Source organism: Heptranchias perlo, unplaced genomic scaffold (genome assembly GCF_035084215.1).
Source record: "Heptranchias perlo isolate sHepPer1 unplaced genomic scaffold, sHepPer1.hap1 HAP1_SCAFFOLD_55, whole genome shotgun sequence".
Taxonomy (NCBI): domain Eukaryota; kingdom Metazoa; phylum Chordata; class Chondrichthyes; order Hexanchiformes; family Hexanchidae; genus Heptranchias; species Heptranchias perlo.
The window spans coordinates 834,227-850,093 of NW_027139570.1; the positions used below are offsets into that span (position 1 = coordinate 834,227).

The 15,867-nt window shown below is 44.8% G+C and overlaps 3 non-coding genes across 3 annotated transcripts; 2 read left to right on the plus strand and 1 right to left on the minus strand.

Annotated features, from left to right (window-relative positions):
* Positions 1 to 454: 454 nt before the first annotated feature.
* On the plus strand, positions 455 to 527 carry trnav-cac (transfer RNA valine (anticodon CAC)). The gene has a single exon. It is a non-coding gene; the product is annotated as a tRNA-Val (tRNA).
* A 5,848-nt stretch (positions 528 to 6,375) lies between these two features.
* trnav-uac (transfer RNA valine (anticodon UAC)) lies at positions 6,376 to 6,448 on the minus strand. Its single transcript has one exon. It is a non-coding gene; the product is annotated as a tRNA-Val (tRNA).
* A 2,934-nt stretch (positions 6,449 to 9,382) lies between these two features.
* Positions 9,383 to 9,455, plus strand: trnak-cuu (transfer RNA lysine (anticodon CUU)). Its single transcript has one exon. It is a non-coding gene; the product is annotated as a tRNA-Lys (tRNA).
* Positions 9,456 to 15,867: the final 6,412 nt, after the last annotated feature.

Here is a 15,867-nt window from a genome sequence, read left to right on the forward strand (position 1 = left end):
TTCAGGTTCGAAATCAGGAAGCACTTTTTTACACAAAGGGCAGTAGAAGTCTGGAACTCTGTCCTCCAAAAGACTGTGGATGCTGGGGGTCAACTGAAGCTATCAAGACTGAGATCGATAGTTTTTTGTTGGGTGAGGGTATCGAGAGATCGGGAGCAAAGACGGGTAAATGGATTTGCGGTTCAGATTATCTCTGATCTAATTGAAGGGCGGAACAGGTTCAAGGGGCTAAATGGCCTCCTCCTGTTCCCAATGGAAATGTTGAGAATATGTTTTGTTGATGCTGTGATGTCAGGTTCCACACCTGTCCAAACAAGGTAGGTCACATTTGGGAGTTTAATAACTTTGAAATGAACATTTTTCTTTTGTGACTTGTGCAACTTCGATCAATTGAATAGTTATGAAAGAGAATCAATGCCGTCATTCTAATTTCTGGCTACTAACCAAAGCAGAGGTTTCCGTGGTGTAGTGGTTATCACGTTCGCCTCACACGCGAAAGGTCCCCGGTTCGATCCCGGGCGGAAACATTATGTTGGGGCAGATATTTTTTTCATCTGTGAAAGAGCCGGTCCTGTTAAATTTAACACAAATTCTTGGTCTCACGAGCACTGAACATTTTAAACCGAGCCCTTCAAAATACAGTGTGTAAAATGAGAAGGGATAAAAAGTTCATCGCACAAAAGAAATTATTAAAGTTTTCCAACTTCCCTCAGTAGCCTTTCATTCTGCAAAATAACGTTATCAGTTAATTAATGGTGAATAAAACAATGATTGTTTTTATTTCTAAAATGCGATTAATATAAAAAGTGCTCAAAAGTTGCTTTGTTGACCTGGAATCGCAGCCCGGCCGTCGTGGTAAAAGCGCCAAATCCTAACCACTAGACCACCAGCGAGTTTTATTTACAGTGTCATCAGATTTAACATGGATTTCTCTTTCTCTGTGATTCAGCTTTTAATTCTTTTTAGTTCCTGATTGCGGATATTCCCGTGATTAAATAGGAATAAAGTACAATAGGTTCAGGAAAACCCGGGGAGGTGGCATCCCGCTCACTGAGCCTGTCGAGCAGCATTTATCTCACCAAGCACTGGAGTGAGTGAAACTTCCTCCGGGGGGGCGGGGGGTCTCAATGTGGAAAAGGTGGAGAGTGAAAGGGCCCTTTATCAATCAGGATGGCCGCGCAGTTTGAGGTTGTCGTCTTCTTTCGAGGCATGGGTTCGAATCCCACTTCTGATATTGGTTATTTTGACTCCTATTTCATTTGTTGCTTGAGCTGCGGTTGATTTTTCGGCCCAGTTGATTTGCTCTTCCCGCAATAACCAACCCGGTCTCCGTCCACTGCACGTTTTGACGCCCACCAGCTCATCCCTAAACCGAGCTTTGAACGAAAATATGCTGGAAGCACAAGGCGGTCATTCAACAACTGTGGAGAGAACAGACACTTGGGGAAATGCACCATCGGAATAGGAGTAGGCCATTCAGCCCCTCGAGCCTGCTCCGCCATTTGATATGATCATGGCTGATCTGTGATCGAACTCCATATACCTGCCTTTAGCCCATATCCCTTAATACCGACAGTTGGCAAAAAGCTATCTGTCTCAGATTTAAAATTAGCAATTGAGCTAGCATCAATTGCCGTTTGCGGAAGAGTGATCCAAACTTCGACCATCCTTTGTGTTTAGAAGTGTTTTCTAATCTCACTCCTGAAAGGTCTGGCTCTAATTTTTAGACTGTGCCCCCGAGTCCTAGAATCCCCAACCAGCGGAAATAGTTTCTCTCCATCCCGAAAATGTCAATGACACAGTCAATGAAAGGCGCAGTTCACGAAGGCGGCTCACCAGCACCTTCTCAAGAGCAATTATGGATGGGCAATAAATGCTGACCTTGCCATTGACACCCACATCCCATGAATGAAGACAAAAAATGTCGCCTGCATGGCCGATTAATTTCCTGCTGCTAAACGACGGGAAGAATGAAACCATCGGCTTCAGCCCTTTGAACGAACTGTATACACTTGCCGTCGAGCTCAATCCCCACTTGGTCCTCTGCCCCGAATATCCACTGCATCAGAAAATCCTCCATAACATAGAATCACAGCATGGAAACATCACAGAAGGAGGCCATTCGGCCCATCGTGCCTGTGCCAACTCTTTTTTTTATTCATTTATTGGGGTGTTTATATTGTAAATGTGTTTTCTGGAGATTTATTTCTCTATGTCTTATTTTTCATCACACACAAATACATAACACAGATACACAGAGCTGTCATGACAACCACCACACAGTTGCACCCACATGTATTTATAAGTGTCACAGATGCAATTATATGTATTTATAACAAGATATATCATGTTGTAAAAATAATCAAAATAAATTTATAAATGGCACACATAACATAAACACTCACTTTATAAAGAAGCATGTCATCCATTCATACACATCCATAGTTTAAATTTTCACACCGTCCCGTTAGCAGTCCTGAACAAAGTCCAATCACAGAAAGTCTCAGCGTTTTTTCAGATGCTGTCCGTCCAGTTCCTTTCCTGTGATGTGATGATTCTGGGTGCCGGGTGTGTGTAATTGGATTTGCTGCAGTCATGCTGCCGCGGACAGGTGAAGGCTGCTTCTGAGGCTGCCTGACACCTGGTGGGAGTGGGCGGGGATTTGGTAATCTGAAATAAATCAAACGGTGCATGAGAAGCTTTCATAAAGGTCAACATCAAGGTCCCTGCCATTAGACCTCCAGGTGCAATAGCGACGCGTATCATTCAAGGTTGCGTGTTCAAATCACGTCGGGGTCACACTTGTTCTTAACGTTGTTCGGAGTCTGAATAATTCCGGAATTCATATTGCATTCCCTTTTTCACAATAAACATGAACCCTGCTCTGAATTCTGCCTCACTAGTTCCCCATTGTCAGGGAGAGAAGCGTCTGATTCCCTCATTTATTTATTGCAAGAAACACACACAAACACACTTATTAATTCAAAATCAGCCTGCAGCTCCACACGCACAGAGATGAACACAGCGAGAGAGACAGGCAATAGACAAACCGGTTTATCAGAGAATTGCCTGTACCTCCACGGCTTTTGTTGTTCGCTTTCGTTCCACACCTTGGAATTCAGGAGAATCTGGTACATGGTTTATAGGACAAGGCACGGGCGCGATGGCCCGAATGGCCTGCTTCTGAGCTGTATCCTTCGACGATTCTGAACTCAGCCCATGGGGCGGAGCCAGCAGCCGCCTCGCGACAATAACAGTTCAAATGGAGCCACTTCAACAGTCCCGGCTCCCCCAGCAGGTAAATCATGAGACTCTTCATTTCAGCGTTGTGGGTTCGAGCCCCACGTTAGGCGAATTCTCATTATTAAACTTTTCCGCTGCTTTCGCGAGTGAACCCTTCGCTTGCTTGACTGCCAGTGCAAGAGACGAGTCTGTCAGTGCCGCGTAGTGTGCAATGATCAAAACTTTAAAAGGAGCAGAAGGTTATTAGGCGTTCAGATACACAAACCTCTCTGATGAGCCTGAGATTTTATCAGAGGTTGCTGCCTCCCCAACATCTCTTGCTCTCTGACGAGGCACTTGCTCCGGTTTCAATTTACAAACTGGGTGAGATGGTGATCGGGTGTCGGAGAGCTGGTTTGTGATCTGCGTCGGAGACTCAGCGGCCCCGGGTGAGACAGAGAAAAAAAATCAGTCCAGGCCCGGCCACAATCTGCGGATTTGGAAGAAAACACGGGAGGAGGGTGCGGTGTGAGGTCCCTGTCAAACCAACTGCCCGAACAAAGCTGGCCACAGTCACAGAATCAGAATGGCTACTTCCTGAGGGCGGTGGGGGGGTGGAGGCCGGTTCATGTGGAAAAGGATCCGGACGAGAATGATCTGATTCATAAGGTTAGGGGAGGGAAATTAGGGAGCTCCTTCGGAACGTTAATTACTTGAAAATGAAGACTTTTTCCCGTGTAACTTGTGTGGTTTTGATGAATGAAATGTTTGTAAAAAGGCATCCGTGGAGAAGGATTGAGAGCTTTTAGGACTAGAGGGGAAATGAGGAGATTTTTTTTCACACAGAGTGTTGTTCCGATCTGGTAGCCACTCCCTGAAAGGGTGGTGGAAGCAGCTTTCATAGGAACTTTCAAAAGGCAATTGGACAGGTACTTGAAGAGGACTGATTTGCAAGGTTACGGGGAAAAGACTGGGTTTTTTGGACTAAATTGGACAGCTCTTTCAAAGAGTAGGCAGGACAACACGGCCGAATGGCCTCCTTCTGTGCTGTAATATTCTATGATTCAATTCCATGATTTTAGTGTGGGACAGGAGAGATGTTGTTTGAAGAGAAGTAAAACTGTCCCAATCAGAGAAGAGAGAGGTGACTGGTCAGTTCCCCTCTGTCCAGTATAAGTCACCAGCGGTTTTTTGTGGTGTCGTGGTTACCAGTTCGCTTTACAAGCAAACGGCCCTGCTCTCGATCCTGGGCGGACAATTTATTTGCAATTGCTGTTTACATTCTATATTAATGACTTAGATGAGGGGACCGAGTGTAATGTATCCAAATTTGCTGATGATACAAAGGTAAGTGGGAAAGTAAGCCGTGAGGAGGACGCAAAGGGAGGTGGACAGGTTAAGTGATTAGTTAAGAAGGTGGCAGTTGTAATGTAGGGTTGGAAAATGTGAAATTGTCCACTTTGTAGGAAGAATAGAAAAGCAGAATATTTTTTAAAAGGTGAGAGTCCAATCAATGTTGATATTCAGAGTTGGGTGTACTTGGAAACAAATCACAGAAAGTTAACATGCAGGTTACTGCAAGCAATTTGGAAGAAAAATGGTATGTTGGCCTTTTTGCAAGGAGGTTGCAGTATAAGAGTAAGGAGGTTTTGCTGCAATTAAACAGGGCTTTGGTGAGAACACGCCTGGAGTACTTTGATGTAGTCTACATGGATTTAGCAAGGCTTTTGACAAGGTTCCAATTGGCAGACTGGTCAAAAAAGATGTGATTGCACTGGAGAGGGTACAGAGGGGATTTACGAGGAGGCTGCCATGGCTGGAGAATTTTGGCTGTGAGGAAAGATTGGATAGTGTGGGGTTGTTTTCTTTGGAACAGAGGAGGCTGAGGGGTGATTTACTTGAGGTGTACAAAATTATGAAGGGACTAAATAGAGTGGATGGGAAGGACCTATTTACCATAGCAGGGAGGTCAATAACCAGGGGCATAGATTTAAAGTGATTGGTGGAAGGATTAGAGGGGAGCTGAGGAGAAATGTTTTCACCCAGAGGGTGGGAGGGGTCTGGAACTCACTGCCTCATAGGGTGGGAGAGGCAGAATCCCTCGTTACATTAAAAAAATATTTGGATATGCACCTGAAGTGGTGTAACCTACAACGCTACGGACCGAGTGCTGGAAAATGGGATAAAGTTGGGCGGCTCATTTTCGGCAGGCGCAGATGCGATGGGCCGATCGGCCTTCTTCTCTGCCTTAAATTTGCTCTGATTCGAAAAAATTAGCAATTGTTTTTTGTAAGAGGAAGTTCCATGACTAGGAATTGAAACTCGGCCATGGCGTTGAGAACACTGAATTCTAACCACTAGTCCATCACGTAAGATGTCGAAATATTTCTGGGAGAGTTTGTATTAGGTACAAATAATATTTCTGTTTTAGTGACTCTGTTAGTTGCAAATGCATTCAGATGTATCTGTATTATTTATTTATTTATTGGGGTGTATATATTGTAAAGCTACTTTTGGCGCTGATAAGAGTCTGTGTAATTCCGCAATTAATGCATTATTCGCGTTTTCACAATCACAAGTCTGTCTCACTGGTTCCCCAGTGTCAGGGAGTGAAGTGTCTGATACCCTCTATTATTTTATGTTATAAACAGAAGACAAGCACTCGTATTGGTTCAAAATCCACCCTGCAGGTGGACACATAGTGAGAAAATCACAGGGCAGAGATGCAGACAATATCCGGAAACATCGGGAAATAGACAAGAGAAATAGATTGAGCGCTTTGTTATCAGAAAATTATCTGAACCTCCACGGTCAATGAAAGGGCTTTTGTTGGTCGGTTTCCCATTGAACCGGAGAATTCAGGAGAACCTGGTGGGTTCCCTTGTCCCCCACCAGTGGAAAAGGTTTGTCGATCCCACCCGACTAACTCCTTTCAAAAGCCACTCTGTCCAAAGCCAATATATCCTTCCAGATTAAAAGGGAATAAAACTTGAAGTGAGCGTCACTGTGGATCAGTTTTCTCACACGCAAAGTTATCTGTTTAATGAAGTAAAAGATGCAGCTTCCAAAGAATAAGGGAGCAGCCACTGTCTCCCTTTTTGGCCGGAGAAGAAAATCGATCGAGATGTTTATGGAGACCAAGTTCCAACATAATGTTTCCGCCCGGGATCGAACCGGGGACTTTTCGCGTGTAAAGCGAACGTGATAACCGCTACACTACGGAAACCGATATTAGTTTGTTTAACACAATGGGAAACTGAATGGTGTCCTGTCTCTGCTCTTACTTGGAATGTATTGTTTCAAGTACAGCAAGAGATACAGACAGTGGCTGCTCCCACTTTTCTTTAAAAACTCTCAGGGTAGTGGGTTTGAGCCCCACGTTGGGCGAGTACCGTTTTAAACTTTTATGCTGCTTCCACCGGTGAGCCCGAGCTCTGACACTTCCCTGCACCCCCCGCCTCTTCCGTCTCACCGCGCACGATGGGGACGCACCCGGGCTGAATCTCTCCAATTGGGTTTCCGCCCCTGTCGCAGCATGAAATGGTCCTTCTCAATGTCACAAATGATACCCGATCTGACTTCCACCATGATAAACTATCCCTCCTCATCCCTCCTCATCCTTCTCAAATACAGTGTGTGGAGCCGGAAGATGTAGGAGGGGTTCTAAATGAATTTTTTGCATCTGTTTTCACTCTGGAGAAGGACGACGTAGACAGAGAAATACGACAGGGGGACTGTGATATACTCGAACATATTAACTTCGAGCGGGAGGAGGTATTGGCGGTTTTAGCAGGCCTAAAAATGGATAAATCCCCATGCCCGGACGAAATGTATCCCAGGCTACTGTGTGAGGCAAAGGAGGAGATTGCGGGGGCTCTAACACATATATTCAGAACCTCTCTGGCCACAGGGGATGTGCCAGAGGACTGGAGAACCGCTAATGTAGTACCATTATTCAAGAAGGGGAGTAGGGAAAAACCGGGGAACTACAGGCCAGTGAGCCTAACATCAGTGGTGGGAAAATTATTGGAAAAAATTTTGAAGGACAAAATTAGTCTCCACTTGGAGAAGCAAGGATTAATCAGGGATAGTCAACATGGCTTTGTCAAGGGAAGATCATGTCTGACTAAATTGATTGAATTTTTTGAGGGGATGACTAGGCGTGTGGATGAGGGTAACGCAGTGGATGTGGTATAAATGGATTTCAGTAAGACCTTCGATAAAGTCCCGCACAGGAGACTGGTCAAGAAGGTACGAGCCCATGGAGTCCAGGTGCCTTGGCACTTTGGATACAAAACTGGCTTAGTGGCAGAAGGCAGAGGGTGATGTTCGAAGGTTGTTTTTGTGACTGGAAGCCTGTGGCCAGTGGGGTACCACAGGGATCTGTGCTGGGGCCCTTGCTGTTTGTGGTCTACATTAACGACTTGGATATGAATGTAAAAGGTATGATCAGTAAGTTCGCTGATGATACAAAAATTGGTAGCGTGGTAAATAGCGAGGAGGATAGCCTCAGTCTGCAGGACGATATAGATGGGTTGGTCAGATGGGTGGAACAGTGGCAAATGGAAGTTAACCCGGAAAAGTGCGAGGTGATGCACTTTGGAGGGACTAACAAGGCAAAGGAATACACAATGAATGGGAAGACCCTAGGCAAGACAGAGGGTCAGAGGGATCTTGGTGTGCAAGTTCACAGATCCCTGAAGGCGGCGGAACAGGTTGATAAGGTGGTAAAGAAGGAAAATGGGATACTTGCCTTTATTAGCCGAGGCATAGAATATAAGAGCAAGGAGGTTATGATGGAGCTGTATAAAACACTGGTTAGGCCACAGCTGGAGTACTGTGTGCAGTTCTGGTCGCCGCACGACAGGAAGGATGTGATCGCTTTGGAGAGGGTGCAGAGGAGATTCACCAGGATGTTACCAGGGCTGGAGCGCTTCAGCTATGAAGAGAGACTGGGAAGATTGGGTTTGTTTTCTTTGGAGTAGAGGAGGCTGAGGGGGGACATGATTGAGGTATACAAAATTATGAGGGGCATAGATAGGATGGATACTAAGGAGCTTTTTCGATTCGTTGAGGGTTCTATAACAAGGGGGCATAGATTCAAGGTAAAAGGCGGGAGGTTTAGAGGGGATTTGAGAAAGAACTTTTTCACCCAGAGGGTGGTTGGAGTCTGGAACTCACTGCCTGAGAGGGTTGTGGAGGCAGGAACCCTCACAATATTCAAGAAGCATTTGGATGAGCACTTGAAATGCCATAGCATACAAGGCTACGGACCAAATGCTGGAATATGGGATTAGATTAGACTGGGCTTGATGGCCGGCGCGAACACGATGGGCCGAAGGGCCTCTATCCGTGCTGTATAACTCTATGACTCTATGACAATATCTCACCGTGCTGTTCTGCTGTTAGACTCGTTTCCTCCCTCTGCTCTTATTTGGAATGTGTTGCTTTTCCTTCTGACAACACTTAGTATCATCGTATTATGTTAGTCCACAAGAGGAGATCATTCGGCCCATTGTGCATGTTTCGGGTCAAACAAACGTATACGTTCAAAATTCATTCAGAGATAGATTGAGTGCTTTGTTATCAGAAAATTGCCTGAACCCCCACAGTCTACAGCTTTCCTCCTCGCTATCAACCACACGGCCTATTTTTGTGTCATCCGCAAATTTCTTCATCATGCCCCCTACGTTTAATTCCAAATCGTTAATGTATACCACAAAAAGCAAAGGACTAAGTACCGAGCTCTGCGGCACCCCACTGGAAACAGCCTTCCAGCCGCAAAAACACCCATCGACCATTACCCTTTGCTTCCTGCCACTGAGCCAATTTTGGATCCAACAAGCCACATGCCCTTGGATCCCATGGGCCTTTACTTTTTCGACCAATCTGCCATGTGGGAATTTTTCAAAAGCCTTGCTAAAATCCATGCAGACTACATCAATTGCGCTATCGATACTCCTTGTCACCTCCTCGAAAAATTCAATCAGGTTCGTCAGACACGACCTCCCCTGAACAAATCCATGCTGACTGTCCTTGATTCGTCCGTGCCTTTCGAAGTGACAGTTTATCCGAGCCCTCAGAAATGATTCCAATAATTTGAAATGGAGTCTTTCTCCTGCTTGCTGCAATAACAGATAAGGCGGCTAAAGGCAACCAGGCCCGGCTAGCTCAGTCGGTAGAGCATGAGGCTCTTAATCCCATGGTCGTGGGTTCGAGCCCCACGTTGGGCGAGTGCGATTTTAAACTTTTGTGCTGCTTTCACTGACCATCCGTGCAGAAATAATGCAGGATGGCCGAGCGGTCTAAGGCCAGGTCGCAGTCTTTTCTGGCAGGCGTGGGTTCGAATCCCACTTCTGACATTCCTTATTTTTACTAAGACGTGGAAATATTTTATTTGTGGATTGGGCTGCAGCAGATTTTTTTGCCAAGTTGATTTTCTCCTCCCACAAAAGCAACTGGCTTTGTCATGCAGATGTGACTTGAGAAGTTTCGAACGGTGATATGTTTGACATATTAATGACCTGGACAAAGAAATAGAACAGCAGTGGGAAACATTTAAAACGGTGATCAATCGATAGCAGGAGAAATATATCTCACTGAAAAGCAAGAACAATCTCGCCAGAAATGACACACCACGATGAATAAAGAAATAATGGCAAAATTGAAACTAAAGAAAAAGGCCCACACTGGACAATAAAGGAGAGAGGGGAATGTGAAAAGACTGGGAAAGAAGTCGAAAGAACTATTAGAAAGGCAAGAAGGAATATCAAAAAAGCAAAGTATTCCAGACACATCAACAGCCAAAGAAAGTTTAGGATAGGAATAGGGTCACTAAGGGATACACACGACAAACTCACAGACAATGACAGTGAAATGGCAGAAATATTTGCTTCAGTATTTACCAGGGAGACGAGTATTGTGGGCATGGCAGGAGAAGAATAGATCAAAAAAATATGAAAAGACATTTAAGATCGAAAGGGGGGCGATAATTGATAAACTGATCAAACTTAGAGTGGAAATTTCCTGTTAGGAGCCTAACCAGAGTTTCAAACCGCTCAGCCACGCTAATTTCCGTATTACTGTTCAGGAGCTCATTTCACAGGGATACGATTACTGCGCTCCATTTAGAGAGGCTCAGTGAAAGGCGGAAATTGATCTATTAATAGAATCATGGTGCGTAAACATTATGTTGAAACTTGCTCTCCATCAACATCCAGGGAGGAGTTTCTTTCTGCTGCCAAAAAGGGCGACAGTGGCTGCTCCCTTATTCTTGAAAAGCTGCATCTTTTACTTCACTAAACAGCTAACTTTGAGTGAGAGAAAACTGATCCTCAGTGACGCTCATTTCAAGTTTTATTCCCTTTTACTCTAAAAGGGTATATTGGTCTTGCAAGGAGCGCAGCCCAGGTTTACCAGAATGTTAGCAGGGCTCGAAGGGTTAAATTATGAGGAGCGGTTACATACTTGTATTCCCTGGAATATAGAAGGCTTTTTATGATTTTGAAATGTAGACAGACAAACCCTTTCCGCTGGTGAGGGAGTCTAAGACAATATCACAATATCACAATAGCTGTTTTATGAGTGAAAACGGTCCTTCGCATCACTGTGAGTGCAAGAGACGAGTCTCGAGGTGCCGCGTCCTGTACAGTGAATGTCAAAACTTTTAAAAGATGCAGAAAGTGTTAGGGGTTCAGATACACAAACCTCTAATGGGAATGAGATTTTGTCAGAGGTTGCAGCCTTCCCAACTTCTCTTGCCCTTTGTGAGGCACCTGTTCCGGTTTCAATTTACAAACTGGGTGAGTTGGTGATCACGGTACAGCAGACTCAGCGGTCCCCGGTGAGAGAGAGAGAAATCAGCCCGGGCGCGGCCACAATGTGCGCGGTGACACTGCACGGGAGGTCGTGGGGTGGGGGGGAGTCAGAGCTGGGGTTCGCCCCAGAAAGCAACATAAAAAGTTTAAAAGAGAACTCGCCCAACGTACCAATCGAACCCAAGACGCTTAACTGAAGAGTCTCATGTTCCACCGACTGAACGAGCTGGGCCGAGAAGGCCCAGCAACGATTGTCCGTCATTGGAGTAAACTCGCCCCTGGGTGTCCATGTGCAGCAATCCCAAGATAACGTCCATATCATTGGCTGTGTTTATCTCTGTGTGTGAGTCCACCTGAAGGTTGATTTTGAACGAATACGAGTGTTTGTCTTCTGTTTGCAACGTTAAATAAAAGAGGGCATCAGACACTTCCCTCCCTGACACCGGGGAACCAGTGAGACAGACTTGTTATTGTGAAAACGCAAATAAAGCATTAATTGCGGAATTATGCAGACTCTTGTCAGCGCCACAAGTAGCTTTACAATATATACTCGCCAATAAATAATACAGATACATGTAATGCGTTTCCAACTTACAGAGTCACGAAACCAGACATAATATTTGTACCCAATACAAACACTCCCAGATGTATTTAGATACTTTGCATGCTTTCTCTGGTGGTCTAGTGGTTTGGATTCGGCGCTTTCACTGCCGCGGCCCCGGCTCGGTTCCAGGTTAGACAATTCGCTCTTACAAAAAATAATTGCTAATTTTGTGGAATCAGAGCAAATTTGTGGCACAGAAGGAGGCCGTTCGGCCCATCGCGTCCGCGCCAGCTGAAAATGAGCCACCAAGTCAAATCTCACTTTCCAGCCCTCGGTCCGTCGCCTTGCAGGCTCCACCACTTCAGGTGCATATCCAAGTATTATTTAAATGTCACGAAGGTTTCTGCCTCGACCACCCTTTCAGGCAGTGAGTTCCAGACCCCCACCACCCTCTGAATGAAAAAAAATCTCCTCAGCTCCCCTCTAATCCTTCCACCAATCACTTTAAATCTATGCCCCCTGGTTATTGACCTCCCTGCTCAAGTAAATCGGTCCTTCCCATCCACTCTATCTCGGCCCTTCATAATTTTGTACACCTCAATAAAATCGCCCCTCAGCCTCCTCTGTTCCAAAGAAAGCAACCCAAGCCTATCCAATCTTTCCTCAAAGCCAAAATTTTCCAGCCCTGGCAACCTCCTCGTAAATCTCCTCTGTACCCTCTCTAGTGCAATCACATCTTTTTTGACCAGTCTGCCAATTGGGATCTTGTCAAAAACCTTGCTAAAATCCAAGTAGACTACATCAAAGTACTCCAGGTGTGTTCTCACCAACGCCCTATTTAATTGCAGCAAGACTTCCTTACTCTTATACTCCAACCTCCTTGCTAAAAGGCCAACATAACATTTTTCTTGCTAATTGCTTACTGTACCTGCATGTAAACTTTCTGTGAATTGTTTACAAGTACACCCAACTCCCTCTGAATATCAACATTTATTGGACTCTCACCTTTTAAAAATATTCTGCTTTTCTATTCTTCCTACCAAAGTGGACAATTTCACATTTTCCCACCTTATACTCCAATTGCCACTTTCTTACCCAATCACTTAACCTGTCCACCTCCCTTTGCGTCCACCTCACGGCTTACTTTCCCACCTACCTTTGTATCATTAGCAAACTTGGATACATTACACTCGGTCCCCTCATCTAAGTCATTAACATAGAATGTAAACAGCAATTGCAACATAAATTGTCCGCCCAGGATCGAAAGCAGGGCCGTTCGTGTGTAAAACGAACTGGTAACCACTATCCAACAAAAAAACACTGGTGACTTATACTGGACAGTGGGGAACTAACCAGTCACCTCTCTCTGCTGTGATTGGGACAGTTTTACTTCTCTTTAAACAACATCTCTCCTGTCCCACACTAAAATCATGGAATTGAATCATAGACTATTACAGCACAGAAGGAGGCCATTCGGCCGTGTTGCCCTGCCTACTCTTTGAAAGAGCTGTCCAATTTAGTCCAAAAAACCCAGCCTTTTCCCCATAACCTTGCCAATCAGTCCTCTTCAAGTACCTGTCCAATTGCCTTTTGAAAGTTCCTATGAAAGCTGCTTCCACCACCCGTTCAGGGAGTGGCTACCAGATCGGAACAACCCTCTGTGTGAAAAAAAAATCTCCTCATTTCCCCTCTAGTCCTAAAAGCTCCACGGATGACTTTTTACAAACATTTCATTCATCAAAACCACACAAGTTACACAGGAAAAAATCTCCATTTTCAAGTAATTAACGTTCCGAAGGAGCTCCCAAATTTCCCTCCCCCAACTTTATGAATCAGAATATTTTCGTCCGGATCCTTTTCGGCATGAACCGGTCACCCCCGCGTCAGGAAGTAGCCATTCTGATTCTGTGACTGTGGCCAGCTTTGTTGGGGCAGTTGGTTTGACAGGGACCTCACACCGCACCCTCCTCCCGTGTTTTCTTCCACATCCGCAGATTGGGGCCGGGCCTGGACTGTGTATGTTTCTTGCAAAAAATAAATGAGGGAATCAGACGCTTTTCTCCCTGACACTGGGGAACTAGTGAGGCAGAATTCAGAGCATCGTTCTGTTTATTGTGAAAAAGGCAATGCAATATGAATTCCGGAATTATTCAGACTCCTACCAGTGGAAAAAAACAAGTGTGACTCCGACGTGATTTGAACACGCAGCCTTCTGGTTTGGAATCAGATGCGTTGCCGTTTCCTGAGCCTATTGAACTTTATTCCTATTTAATCACGGGAATATCCGCAATAAGGAGCTGAAACAAAGTAAAAGCTGAATCACAGGGAAAGGGAAGATCCATGTTACATCTGATAATAATGCAAATTGAGCTCCCTGGTGGTCTTGTGGCTCGGATTCGGAACTTTCATCGCCGCGCCCCGGTTCGATTCCCGGTCAGAGAAACAGCTTCGTTATATTAATTGCAAGAACTTGCTCGAACTCTGTGGGAAGACAAAAAACAATCGTTCCATTAATTAACTGATAACGTTATTTTGCAGAACGAAAGGCTACTGAGGGAAGCTGGAAAACTTTAATATAATAATATCTTTTGTGCGATGAACTTTTTATCCCTTCTCATTTTACACACTGTATTTTTAGGGGCTCGGTTTAAAATGTTCAGTGCTCGTGAGACCACGAATTTGTGTTAAATTTAACAGGACCGGCTATTTCACAGAGAAAAAAAAATGCCCCAACATAATGTTACCGCCTGGGAGTCGAAGCAGGAACCTTTCACATATGAGGCAACCATGATAACCATGAACACTACAGAAACCTCTGCTATGGTTACTAACCAGAAATTAGAATGACTGCATTGATTCTCTTTCATAACTATTCAATTGATCGAAGTTGCACAAGTCACAAAAGAAAAATGTTCATTTCAAAGTTATTAAACTTCCAAATGTGACCTGCCTTGTTTGGACAGGGTTTGACCCGGACGTCACAGCCTCAACAAAACATATTCTCAACATTTCCATTGGGAATAGGAGGAGGCCATTCAGCCCCTTGAACCTGTTCCGCCCTTCAATTAGATCATAAATGATCTGTAACTCAAATCCATTTACCCGCCTTTGCTCCCTATCCCGCGATACCCTCACCCAACAAAAATCTATCGATCTCAGTCTTGAAAGCTTCAATTGACCCCCAGCATCCACAGCCTTTTGGGGGACAGAGTTCCAGACTTCAACTGCCCTTTGTGTAAAAAAGTGCTTCCTGATTTCGAACCTGAATGGCATGGTTCTAATTTGAAGGTTATGTCCCCGTCGTTCTTGATTCCCCAGAGGAAATTGATTCTCTCTCTCTATTCTATCGAATCATTTAAACATATTAAACACCTCGCTCAGACCGCCCCTCAATCTTCTATACTCGAGGGAATACGAGCCCAGGCTATGCAGCCTGTCCTCATAATTTAACGTTTTTCGCCCCGGTAACATTCTGGTGAATCTGCTCTGCACCCCCTCCAAGGCCAATCTATCCTTCCTGAGGTGCAGGGTCCAAAACTGAACGCAGTTACTCCAGACGCAGTCTCACCAGAGCTTTATAGAATTGGAACATAACTTCCACTTCTTTATATTCCAGCCCCCTGAGATAAAGGTGAACATTCCGTTAGCCTTTTAAATTATTTTTGGACCCGTCCGTTAGGTTTTACTGATTTATGTAAATGAACCGTTAATTCTCTCTGCTTCTCCACAGTTCCGAGCTTCTTACCATTTGGAAAATACCCTGACCATAGGTCCAAAGTGGATTACCCCACATTGAACTACATCTGCCATAGTTTTGCTCACTCACTTAATCTATCAATGTCCCTTTGCAACTTTCCAATCGCATCCACACTACTTAATGTACCACGTAACTTAGTGTCATCAGCAAACTTGGATATACGACTGTCTGTTCCTTCATCTAAAACATTGATAAATATGGTGACAAGCTGAGACCCCAGTTACAGATCCCTGGGGGACACCACTAGTCGCATCCTGCCAATTGGAGTATGTACCCATTATCCCTACTCTCTGTCTCCTATCTCCGAACCAATTCTCTACCCATGTCAATACATTGCCTCAAGTTCCATGCGCTTTCATTTTTGCCAACAGTCTCTTGTCTGGAACCTTACCAAATGCCTACCGGAATTCTATATAAATAATATCATAGGAAGATAGGAACAGGAGTAATCCATTCAGCCCCTCGTGCCTGCTCCGCCATTTGATAAGATGATCATCTGTGATCGAACTCGATATACCCGCCTTTGG